Source organism: Nomascus leucogenys, chromosome 7b (assembly GCF_006542625.1).
Source record: "Nomascus leucogenys isolate Asia chromosome 7b, Asia_NLE_v1, whole genome shotgun sequence".
Taxonomy (NCBI): domain Eukaryota; kingdom Metazoa; phylum Chordata; class Mammalia; order Primates; family Hylobatidae; genus Nomascus; species Nomascus leucogenys.
The window spans coordinates 110,032,453-110,045,856 of NC_044387.1; the positions used below are offsets into that span (position 1 = coordinate 110,032,453).

The 13,404-nt window shown below is 40.1% G+C and overlaps 1 long non-coding RNA gene across 1 annotated transcript in view; it reads right to left on the minus strand.

Annotated features, from left to right (window-relative positions):
* Positions 1-13,404, minus strand: part of LOC115836104 — an 87,396-nt gene extending 73,992 nt beyond the window's left edge. The window contains exons 1-2 of the long non-coding RNA XR_004031110.1: positions 13,223-13,404; positions 10,755-10,891 (exon numbers count right to left, since the gene is read on the minus strand). This is a non-coding gene — a long non-coding RNA (uncharacterized LOC115836104). The remainder of the gene's footprint in view (positions 1-10,754; positions 10,892-13,222) is intronic.

The following is a 13,404-nucleotide window of genomic DNA, read 5'->3' on the forward strand; positions in this document are numbered from 1 at the left end:
ATTTCAAATCCAGTAAGTGGCCTCTTTTTACTCTCTTCTCCAACCTCCCTCACTATCCTTCAACCTCTTTCTCCTTTCAATCTTGGCGCCGCACTTCAAGTTCTCTCTTCTCTTAATTTCAATTCATTTCATTTTCTGGTAGACACAAAGGAGACACGTTTTATCTGTGGACCCAAAACTCTGGCGCCAGTCACAGACTAGGGAAGGCAGCCTACCCTTGGTGTTTAATCATTGCAGGGACACCTCTCTGATTATTCACCCAGGTTTCAGAGGTGTCAGACCACACAGGGACTACTACCTTGGTCCTTCACCCTTAGCAGCAAGTCCTGCTTTTCTGGGGGAGATGCAAGAACCCCAACCCCTTCTCTCCGTGTCTCTACCCCTTCTCCACTTTTCTGGGGGAGGGGCAAGAACCCCTCAACCCCTTCTTCTTCACCCTTAGTGGCAAGTCCTGCTTTTCTGGAGGAGAGGCAGGAACCCCAACCTCTTATCTCTGCACCCTGATCCCTTATTTCCACACCCCGACCTCTTATCTCTGTGCCCCAGCCCCTTATTTCCATGACCCAACCCCTTCTCTGCTTTTCTGGAGGGCAAGAAGCCCCCACCCCTTCTCTGTCTCTACTCTCTTTTCTCTAGGCTTGCCTCCTTCACTATGGGCAAGCTTCCACCTTCCATTCCTCCTTCTTCTCCCTTAGCCTGTGTTCTTAAGAATGTAAAAACTCTTCAACTCTCACCTGACCTAAAATCTAAGCATCTTGCATCTTATTTTCTTCTGCAATGCCGCTTGACTCCAATACAAACTCAACAGTAGTTCCAAATAGCTGGAAAACAGCACTTTCAATTTTTCCATCCTACAAGATCTAAAGAATTCTTGTCGGAAAATAGGCAAACAGTCTGAGGGGCCTGATGTCCAGGCATTCTTTTACACATCAGTCCCTCCCTAGTCTCTGTTCCCAATGCAACTCATCCCAAATCTTCCTTCTTTCCCTCCCACCTGTCCCCTCAGTCTCAACCCCAAGCATTGCTGAGTCTTTCTAATCTTCCTTTTCTACAGACCCATCTGACCTCTCCTCTCCTCACCAGGCTGAGCTAGGTCCCAATTCTTCCTCAGTCTCTGCTCCTCCACCCTATAATCCTTTTATCACCTCCCCTCCTCACACCTGGTCTGGCTTTCAGTTTCGTTCTGTGACTAGACCTCCCCACCTGCCCAGCAATTTACTCTTAAAAAGGTGGCTGGAGCTAAAGGCATAGTCAAGGTTAATGCTCCTTTTTCTTTATCCCAAATCAGATAGCGTTTAGGCTCTTTTTCATCAAATATAAAACTCCAGCCCAGTTCATGGCTTATTTGGCAGCAACCCTGAGATGCTTTACAGCCCTAGACCCTAAAAAGTCAAAAGGCCGTCTTATTCTCAATATACATTTTATTACCCAATCTGCTCCCAACATTAAATAGAACTCCTAAAATTAAATTCTGGCCCTGAAACCCCACAACAGGACTTAATTAACCTCACCTTCAAGGTGTACAATAATAGAGTAGGGGCAGCCAAGTAGCAACATATTTCTGAGTTGCAATTCCTTGCCTCCACTGTGAGACAAACCCCCAGCCACATCTCCAGCACACAAGATCTTCCAAACACCTAAACTGCAGTGGCCATGCATTCCTCCAGAACTGCCTCCCCTAGGAGCTTGCTACAAGTGCCAGAAATCTGGCCACCAGACCAAGGAATGCCCACAGCCCAGGATTCCTCCTAAGCCATGTCCCATCTGTGCAGGACCTCACTGGAAATTGGACAGTCCAACTCACCTGGCAGCCACTCCCGCAGCCCCTGGAACTCTGGCTCAGGGCTCTCTGACTCCTTCCCAGATCTTCTCGGCTTAGCAACTGAAGACTGACGCTGCCCGATCACCTCAGAAGTCCCGTAGACCATCACAGATGCCGAGCTTTAGGTAACTCTCACAGTGGAAGGTAAGTCCATCCCCTTCTTAATCAATATGGAGGCTACCCACTCCACATTACCTTCTTTTCAAGGGCCTGTTTCCCTTGCCTCCATAACTGTTGCTAAGTATTGACAGACAGGCTTCTAAACCTCTTAAAACTCCCCAACTCTGGTGCCAACTTAGGCAATACTCTTTTAAGGACTCCTTTTTAGTTATCCCCACCTGCCCAGTTCCCTTATTAGGCTGAGACACTTTAACTAAATTATCTGCTTCCCTGACTATTCCTGGACTAGAGCTACATCTCATTGCTGCCCTTCTTCCCAATCCAAAGCCTCCTTTGCGTCCTCCTCTTGTATCCCCCCACCTTAACCCACAAGTATAAGATACCTCTACTCCCTCCTTGGCAACTGATAATGCACCCCTTATCATCTTATTAAAATCTAATCACCCTTACCCCGCTCAATGCCAATATCCCATCCCACAGCATGCTTTGAAAGGATTAAAGCCTATTATCACTCGCCTGCTACAGCATGGCCTTTTAAAGCCTATAAACTCTCTTTACAATTCCCCCTTTTACCTGTCCTAAAACCAGACAAGCCTTACAAGTTCAGGATCTATGCCTTATCAATCAAATTGTTTTGCCTATCCACCTCATGGTGCCAAACCCATATACTCTCCTATCCTCAATACCTCCCTCCACAATCCATTATTCTGTTCTGGATCTCAAACATGCTTTCTTTACTATTCCTTTTCACTCTTCATCCCAGCCTCTCTTCACTTTCACTTGGACTGACCCTGACACCCATCAGGCTCAGCAAATTACCTAGGCTGTACTGCCACAAAGCTTCACAGACAGCCTCCATTACTTCAGTCAAGCCCAAATTTCTTCCTTATCCATTACCCATCTCAGCATAATTCTCATAAAAACACACGTGCTCTCCCTGCTGATCATGTCTGACCAATCTCTCAAACCCCAAACCCTTCTACAAGACAACAACTCCTTTCCTTCCTGGGCATGGTTAGATACTTTCACCTTTAGATACCTGGTTTTGCCATCCTAACAAAACCATTATATAAACTCACAAAAGGAAACCTAGCTGACCCCACAGATCCTAAATCCTTTCCCCACTCCTCTTTCCATTCCTTGAAGACAGCTTTAGAGACTGCCCCCCACCCTAGCTCTCCCTGACTCATCCCAACCCTTTTCATTACACACAGCTGAAGTGCAGGGCTGTGCAGTCAGAATTCTTACACAAAGACCGGGATCGCGTCCTGTAGCCTTTTTGTCCAAACAACTTGACCTTACTGTTTTAGGCTGGCCATCATGTCTCCGTGCAGTGGCTGCGGCCATACTAATACTTTTAGAGGCCCTTAAAATCACAAACTATGCTCAACTCACTCTCTACAGCTCTCATAATTTCCAAAATCTATTTTCTTCCTCACACCTGATGCATATACTTTCTGCTTCCCGGCTACTTCAGCTGTACTCACTCTTTGTTGAGTCTCCCACAATTGCCACTGTTCCTGGCCCGACTTCAATCCGGCCTCCCACATTACTCCTGATACCACACCTGACCCTCATGACTGCATCTCTCTGATCCACCTGACGTTCACCCCATTTCCCCAATTTCCTTCTTCCCTGTTTCTCACCCTGATCACATTGGTTTATTGATGGCAGTTCCACCAGGCCTAATCGCCACACACCAGGAAATGCAGGCTATGCTATAGTACAAGCCACTAGCCCGCCTCTTAGAATCTCTCATTTCCTTTCCATTGTGGAAATCTATCCTCAAGGAAATAACTTCTCAGTGTTCCATCTGCTATTCTACTACTCCTCAAGGATTATTCAGGCCCCCTCCCTTCCCTACACATCAAGCTCAAGGATTTGCTCCTGCCCAGGACTGGCAAATTTGCTATTTTACTACTTCTCAGGGATTATTCAGGCCCCCTCCCTTCCCTACACATCAAGTTCAAGGATTTGCCCCCACCCAGGGCTGGCAAATTAGCTTTACTCAACAGGCCCCGAGTCAGGAAACTAAAATACCTCTTGGTCTAGGTAGACACTTTCACTAGATAGGTAGAGGCCTTTCCCACAGGGTCTAAGAAGGCCACCATGGTCATTTCTTCCCTTCTGTCAGACATAATTCCTGTTTGGCCTTCCCACCTCTATACAGTCTGATAGCAGACCGGCCTTTATTAGTCAAATCAGCCAAGCATTTTTTCAGGCTCTTAGTATTCAGTGAAACCTTTATATCCCTTACAGTCCTCAGTCTTCAGGAAAAGTAGAACAGACTAATAGTCTTTTAAAAACACACCTCACCAAGCTCAGCCACCAACTTAAAAAGGACTGGACAATACTTTTACCACTTCCCCTTCTCAGAATTCAGGCCTGTCCTCAGAATGCTACAAGGTACAGCCCATTTGAGCTCCTGTATAGACGCTCCTTTTTATTAGGCCCCAGTCTTATTCCAGACACCAGACCACCTTGGACTGTGCCCCAAAAAACTTGTCATCCCTATTATCTTCTGTCTAGTCATACTCCTATTCACCATTCTCAACTACTCATACATACCCTGCTCTTGTTTACACTGCCAGTTTACACTGTTTCTCCAAGCCATCACAGATGATATCTCCTGGTGCTATCCTCAAACTGCCACTCTTAACTCTTACAGTAAATAAATAATCTTTGCTGGCAAAGCTATGCTGAACCTCCTTAGACACTCTCTAATTAAATGTCCTAGGTCCTCCAAATTCTTAGTCCTTTAATACCTGTTTTTCGCCTTCTCTTATTCCATTTAGTTTTTCAGTTCCTACAAAACTGTATCCAGGCCATCACCAATAATTCTAAATGACAAATGTTTCTTCTAACAATCCCACAGTATCACCCCTTACCACAAAATCTTCCTTCAGCTTAATCTCTGTCACTCTAAGTTCCCACATCACCCCAATCCTGCTCAAAGCAGCCCTGAGAAACATTGCCCATTATCTCTCCATACCACCCCCCAAAAATTTTCAGTCCCAACACTTTACCACTAATTCGTTTTATTTTTCTTATTAATATAAGAAGACAGGAATGTCAGGCCTCTGAGCCCAAGCTAAGCCATCATATCCCCTGTGACCTGCACGTACACATCCAGATGGCCGGTTCCTGCCTTAACTGATGACATTCCACCATAAAAGAAGTGAAAATGGCCTGTTCCTACCTAAACTGATGACATTACCTTGTGAAATTCCTTCTCCTGGCTCATCCTGGCTCAAAAGCTCCCCTACTGAGCACCTTGTGACCCCCACTCCTGCCTGCCAGAGAACACCCCCCCTTTTTCCTTTACCTACCCAAATCCTATAAAATGGCCCCACTCCATCTCCCTTCACTGACTCTTTTTGGACTCCGCCTGCCTGCACCCAGGTGAAATAAACAGCTTTATTGCTCACGCAAAGCCTGTTTAGTGGTCTCTTCACACAGATGCAAGTGAAAAAACCCACAGTGAGTTATCATCTCACCCTGCTTAGAATGCCTTTTATGAAAAAGTCAAAAAATAACAAATGCTGGCAAGGATGTGAAGAAAGGGGAATGTTCATACACTGTTGGTGGAAATGTAAATTAGAGCAATTGTTATGGAAAACAATATAACTTCCAAAAACATTAAAAATAGACTTACCACATAATCCAGCAATCCCACTACTGGGTGTATATTCAAAGAAAATTTAATCAGTATCTCAAAGAGATTTCTGCACTCTCATGTTTATTACAGCACTATTCACAATAGCCTAGAATCAACCTAAGTGTCCATCAATGAGTGAATGTATAAAGAAAATGTGGCATATATGCTGTATTTGGCCATTCTTGCATTGCTATAAAGAAATATCTGAGATTGGATAATTTATAAGAAAAGAGACTTAATTGGCTCCTGGTTCTGTGGTCTGTACAGGAAGCACAGTGCCAACATCTGCTTTTGGGGCCTCAGTAAGCTTGAGAACTTGTTCACTATCATGAGGATAGCACCAAGCCATAAGGGATCCACCTCCATGACCAAAACACCTCCTACCAGGCCCCATCTCTAACAGTGGGGATTACAATATAACATGAGATATGGGTCAGGTCAAATATCCAAACTATATCATATGCACATTTGGCCATAAAAAAAGGATAAAATCATGTCATTTGTGACAACATGAATGAGCATAGAGGACATTGTGGTAAGTGAAATAAGCTAACCACAGAAAGACAAATATCACATGATCTCATTCATATGTGAAATCTAAAAACACTGATCTAATAGGGAGCAGAAGAGTGGTTACCAGACTGGGAAAGATAGGGAGGAGAGGTTTTAACAATGTGTCATGTATCAAAATACCACATTGTACCCCATCAACATGTGAAATTATCACGTGTCCACTTAATAAAAAAAAAGAAAATGGAAGAATCAAGATACTGGGGCACTCGAAGAGAAAGAAGAGAAGGTGAATTGGCAGTAAGGAAGAGAGAGTCTGAAAGAGCAGGTCACAGAGTGGAACATTAAAGTTTATAACATTAGAAACCAATTTTTAAGTTATTGAAAAGTTAAGTTTATAGCCATGAAAGTGAGTAGCTGAGTTGAAGTGAAAGTAAAAGTCAATGAAAGATTAAATTTGAAAATATATTGCTTGGCATTTAGTAGTTACTTCAGAAATATTAATAAATCTTAAAATTAAGAACACCAAAGCATTCATAGTGGGCCATTATCATAATATGAATTTATGTGGTAATCTTTTATTCTTTCTAGTGAAGGGAGTAACTCAACAGTCTTGATTATAGGTTAGAAAATGATTTCTCCAGGTGTGACCCACTGACCACATTCATTGTATTTGAATTGCTTGAGCAACTTGTTTCAGGAGAAAATGGAAAGATTTTAAGCTGGATCAACGAAATTACCACTGAGTGTCTTCAAGAAATCTCAGCCTTGTCTAGAATAATCTGGGTTATCTGTTTCTATGGGGTCTCTTTGCCTTTTGTTGTCTTTGTTATTTGCAATCCTGTTAGTTGTAGATTACTGATAGTAATGCAAATATTCTTGTCTATAGACATGCAAATGATTGACTTTGGTGGAAGTATAATTAATTTTCCTTTTTCCACCTTCCATCAAGAAGTCAGTTTTGAACCTATCAAGCAAATTTATTTCAGTGTTCCTTAGTGCCTAGATATGTGTAGCTCTTTTAATTTTCCATAAAACTCATTATAACATCTTACTGACTCCCTCAGTAAATAAATGAGTTAAACAAAAATCTTAGACAAATGTTCGTTTTATATTTGTAAGTCATAATTTACCCTACTTGAAGCAATTTTCCTTTAACATTCCTAAAAATACAGATTCCTATGCCCCATGCTAGACCTATTAAATCAAAATCTCAGGCCTAAGGCACAAGAATTTGCATTGCTAGTTAGCTTTTCAAGTGATTTTTAGGCATACTATATTGTATTAACCATTACCATTCTAATTCTTTAAACTTGAATTATTGTATTTATAATTCCAACTTCATCAAAGTAAACTTTTGGTTAGCAAAAACGGTAGAAACCCCCTTATTCAGTAAGATTGGGACCAGTAATAAATAGATTAATAACAAATTTAAGTTAGATGGAGGAATCATAAGAAGTATTAGATGTAAGTCCTTAAAACTTAACTTTAATTTAAAAGACATGTGTAAATGAATTTGCCAGTATTTTGATGACAAGGTCAAAGCCTTGCACGGATTCACTGAGTGGAGTTTCTTGTGGACACTATGCCGATGATATGTTGTCATTCATTTCTTGTTCACTTTCTGTGAAGACAACTGGGGTAAAGCAATCTGAAATCCTAGATTATACAATTTTTCCCATTTGTTTCTAGTTGTCTTGACAACAGTTAAGCTGGCAGCAACTGTTTAAGTGTCTCATTTTCCCAACACATTTAGTTTATTTCTCAGAGAAACAACAATACTACTCTTGATATACTCATTTTCTCAGTTTACATAATATTTATTTATTTATTTTTTATTTTATTTTATTTTTTTTGAGACGGAATCTCGCTCTGCCGCCCAGGCTGGAGTGCAGTGGTGCAATCTCTGCTCACTGCAAGCTCCGCCTCCCGGGTTCACCTCATTCTCCTGCCTCAGCCTCCAAAGTAGCTGGGAGTACAGGCGCCCGCCACCATGCCCTGCTAATTTTTTTGTATTTTCAGTAGAGACAGGGTTTCACCATATTAGCCAGGATGGTCTCAATCTCTTGACCTAGTTATCCACCTGCCTTGGCCTACCAATATAATATTTAATTAAATTGCATAACTACAAGAGCAAGAACAAATGGTGTAAACATATTTAGGAATGAACACAGCTTTCTCTTAGAAACTATACAATTTCGGTGATGGAAGGAGAAATGTACAGGCATTAAAAGTAGCTCAAAGGCTTTCAGTTTGCAGTGGACATCAGCCAATAAGTTGTACAGGGGTACCAGAAAGTGCTGATTGCAAATCAGTTAAGTGGAGGTCCATTAAGGCAGCATCCACTGTATCTTAATTTGTAAAGTGAATGTTCTAAAACTGGGTTCACTTTTGCTATAAAGGACCAGATGATAAATATTTTAGGCTTTGCAAACCATACGGTCTCTATAGCAACCATTCAACTCTACCATTGTAGCAGAAAAGCACCACAGATCCATGGATGTGCTCCAATAAAACCTTATTTACTAAAACAGGCAGCTGGTCTGAGGGCCATGTATATATCTTGCTGTTTTCATACAATTTTCTAAGTTAGTAGGTCCCTGCCTTTTTAACCATCAAGGATTACTTTTAATCCTCTCCTCTGATTTTATGTTTCAAAAGCCTTAAGAAAAAGCCACAAAATATATTTATTTTGTAATTTTGGGGGGTTCTTATTTTATTAATAATTAATCAATGATATATAAAGGCTACCCATTAGGTCAGTATGAAATAATCAACATTACTAACTCTAATGACTTAGGTCTGGATAGAAATAAAAAGTATTCAACTATATATATAACTTAAAACCTGTATAGCTTTTTCTGGTGTAAATATATAACTTTTCAAGATTTTTCAAGTATTAAATACAACTTTTGGGAATCCCCACACCTGGCTCCCTATGACGACATTCAAGAATTCTTTAGGATTCTGGGAATCTTAGAATGAAAGTCACTGCTCTGTAGGAATGAATGAATGAATGAATGAAAAAGAAAGGGAAGAAAAAAGAGCATGTCTACTAATTGTAAATTAATCATCATCGAACATTTATTTTATTAATAAATTTGTCAACTTTGGGTTGCCAAATCTAACAAGATACCAACATGGCGTTCATGGTGATCACACCTCTAGTCAAAGTTTATTTTAGTTTATTGACTATACTATTAATATCACCCTGAAATACTCAAAACTTCTGTCTTAATTCTGTGAATAATTCACTTATTAATCACCCTATACACTACTTAATGAATGGAATGGTGCTTGGAATAAAGATAATCATAGGGCTAAAAGGTTTTTCTCTGAAGGCAGGGCATAGGATTTTGTTGTATGACTGGAATAAAACAATATTAATCAATATTTTCTGCAAGCAGTGGCTTTTGACTTAGTCATCTATTAATATCTATCAATCACTAGCCTCAGTCCTATTTCCTCCATTCTTCTTTTTGCTATCATAAAACTTGTCCATTTTTTTCCATTAGATCCATGTTTCTCTTCTTTTCTTTTTATCCAAACCGGACATCAACTTAGTACAGATAGTGCAATTGATCCGAACCCTACAGAACTCACTGTTTCCACTTACATAACTTACATAACTGTCAAGCTGAAATCACTGTCAAATTTTTTTAATTCAAAATTTTAATTTAATCACATTTATTTATTCATTTATTAATTTATTTTGAAAATAATTTTAACTTGTATTTTATATTCAGGGGTACATGTGCCAGTTTGTTACATGGGTATATCTCACAATGCTGAGTTTTGGGGTATGAATGATCCCATCATCCAGATGCTGATTTGATATGGTTTGACTCTGTGTCCCCACCCAAATCTCATGTTGAATTGTAATTCCCAATGTAGGGGGAATGACCTGGTGGGAGGTGATTAGCTCATGAGGGCAGATTTCTACCTTGCTGTTCTTAGATGTTGAGTTGTCATGAGATCTGATGGTTTAAACATATGGCACATCCCCCTTGTCTCACTTGCTCTCCTGCCACCATGGTAGAATGTGCCTTGCTTTCTCCTTCACCTTCTGCCATGATTGTAAGTTTCCTGAAGCCTCCCAGCCATGCTTCCTGTACAGCCTGTGGAACTGTGAGTCAGTTAAACCTCTTTTCTTTATAAATTACCCAGTCTCAGATAGTTCTATATAGCAGTGTGAGAACAGATTAATACATGAGCATAGTACCCAATAGTTTGTCAAACCTTGCCTTCCTTCTTCTCCCCTCTAGTAGTCCCAGTGTCTATTCTTTCCATCTTTATGTCCATGAGTACCCAGCATTTAGCTCCCACTTATAAGTCAGATCATGTGGCATTTCGTTTTATGTTCCTGCATTAATTCACTTAGGATAATGACCTCCAGCTGCATCCATGTTACTTCAAAGGACACGATTTTGTTATTTTTATGGCTGCATGGTATTCCATGGTGTATGAAATGGCTTGGAAGATGGCCCCCATAAATCTCATGGTGAAATGTAATCCTCAGTGTTGGAGGTGGGGCCTGGTAGGAGGTGTTTGGGTCATGGGGGTGGATCTCTCATGGCCTGATGCCACCCTTGTGACAGTGAATTCTTTCAAGATCCGGTTGTGTTAAGGGTGTGTGGTACTTACTGCCACTCCCATTTTCTCTTGCTCCTGCTCTGACCATGTGATGTGCCTACTCCCTCTTTGCCTTCCATCATGAGTAAAAACTCCCTGGAGCCTCCACAGGTGCCATGCAGATGCTATCACCATGCTTCCTGTACAGTCTGCAGACCTGTGAGCCAATTAAATCTCTTTTCCTTATAAGTTACCCAGCCTCAGGTATTTCTTCATAGCAATGCAAGAATGGCCTAATAATACAGTGTAAATGTACCACATTTTATTGATCCAATCCACTGCTGATGGGCACCTAGGCTGACTCCATGTCTTTGCTATTGTGAATAGTGCTGCAATGAACATGCAAGTGCATGTGTCTTTTTGGTAGAATAACTGATTTTCTTTGGGTTATATACCAGTAATGGAATTGTTGGCTTGAATGGTAATTCTATTTTTAAATTCTTTGAGAAATTTCCAAACTGCTTTCAACAGTGGCTGAACTAATTTACATTTGCATCAATTATGTGTAAATGTTCCTTTTTCTCCACAGCCTCCCAAGATCTGTTGTTTTTTGATTTTTTAATAGTAGCTATTCTGACTGGTGTAAGATGGTATCTCGTTTTGGTTTTGATTTGCATTTCTCTGATGATTAGTGATGTTAAGCCTCATCTTTGCCACAATAAAACTGGGAAAATACAGTGTTACTTGTCAAAACAAATTGTTTTACTTTGCTTTAAAAATAGTCGAGTAGTATATTTCTTCCAGCACAATTAAGAAGTAAACATTTAGAAATGTACAGTTCCTTGCTGTTAAGTCTTTGCACAAATATACCAGTCGAACACAAAGGCCACCTTAAACTTTCATTTGAAACGAAAGACAATTTTTAAGAGGTTAAGGGCTAGTAAATTGTTAGTCCTGAAGTTAAATTAGCTCAAATAAATGCAAAGACTTTCCTTTAATTAAAACCTTTTAAATGAACACTTTAAATCATAGTTGGTTTCTCCCTCAAATCTTGTCCAAAGCCACTGTTTACAACTCAGTGTATCAAACAAGCTTTCAGACATGATTATGAAGCTCCCTCAACTTACAATGTGCTATTTGCAACCTTAGACGGCTATCATTCTGGCTTTTCTACCTTTTAACAACAATAAGCACACCCCTCCCATTTCTCCCCCACCCTGACTTACCCCTCTTTTCATTTAATATATAATTTTTCTGAGTGTTCTTACACATCTTTAACTGTAAATATGACAAAAGCACACAGTATAATACATGTGTCACGTGTATAAATGTTGTATCTAGTAATACAATTTTCCTTTTAAAAAAGAAATATTTTATTTTCAAAAAGCAAAGACTCTAGGAACCTTTTCTAGCTGCCAGTCATAAAAACATAAATTCCTGGTTAGTTTCCCAAATTTGCCTGACCATAAGAACCACTTGTGATACTTGTCAAACACATGTATTCTGAGTCCCACACATGATCTCCTGAATCAGAATCTCCAGGTGAGAGGCCCGGGAATACACATTTTAAACAAACGTCCACAGTTATTATATGATTAGTAAAACTTGAAAAAAATTTCACTAGGATCTTTATGACTGAATGAATAACCTCACAAACATAGGAAAGTTACTGGAAAAAAATATGAGCAGAATTTCAGAATTCTGCCTTTGCTGAAAGTGTTTGTTCCCTCCTCTTCTATTCATCAAGACCTGACTACTTATGTAACTCCCCAAAACCACCAACACCTGGGAGGGGTTGAAAATGATTTTAATGAAGAAGAAAAGCTGATGTTTAATTTCAAAACTGACAGTGAGAATAGAAGGGGGGGGCATGAATTTATCTTGATTCTAACACAAAGCATTGTATTTGAGTCTACAAACAAAATTGGTTTCTTTTTTATTTTTTGTAAGTTTTTGCCAAACTCTGTGCATATCCAGAGGCTGGGCAAGAAAGAAAGAGATCCAGAAATATGGCATACGCCATCCCTTATTTATTTCCCCATGTGACCAGCCAACAGCTTCTTCACCTAGTCCCTGCTTCAAGCTGACTTTCTACTTCTCTATTGGAAATGGAGCTTCCCCAAAGACTGCCTCAATGTCAGCTACCACAAGGCCTTTTTTCCATCTTATGCTCCTAAACTTCTACGATATTAAATGATATTATCCTTTCTGGAAACTCTCCTTAGCTTTGATTTCTATAACGTTACTCTAACTCTGTTTCATTTCTTCTTTTATAAACTCTCTTTCTTTTCTCTATCCCTTTACTGTAGACATGTTGTACGGCTTTGTTCTTAACCTTCTGATCTCTCCACATTCATTCCCTCAGAGCATGTATCCATTTTCTTGGTCTCGACCTTCCTATCTGATTATTACCATCAAGTAACGATGTTGGTGATGAGCATAGCTAACATCTCCTAGACATTTTCCATGTAGGTTTTAATAAGCACCCTATATAATTCGTACCATTTAATTCTTCAACCCTAAATGATACTATTACTAACCACATTGTAAGAGATGAGGAAACAGATTTTCATCAAAACCCCGGAAAGCCAACGTGAGAAGCCCCTGTGTGTCTCCTTTGTTAATGACTTCGGGCATCATGGCGTGTGGATTGCATGGAATGGGGATTAGGAAGCGCAGCACTGTGAAAACACCGGAAAATACTTTATGATAGTGGGTAAGG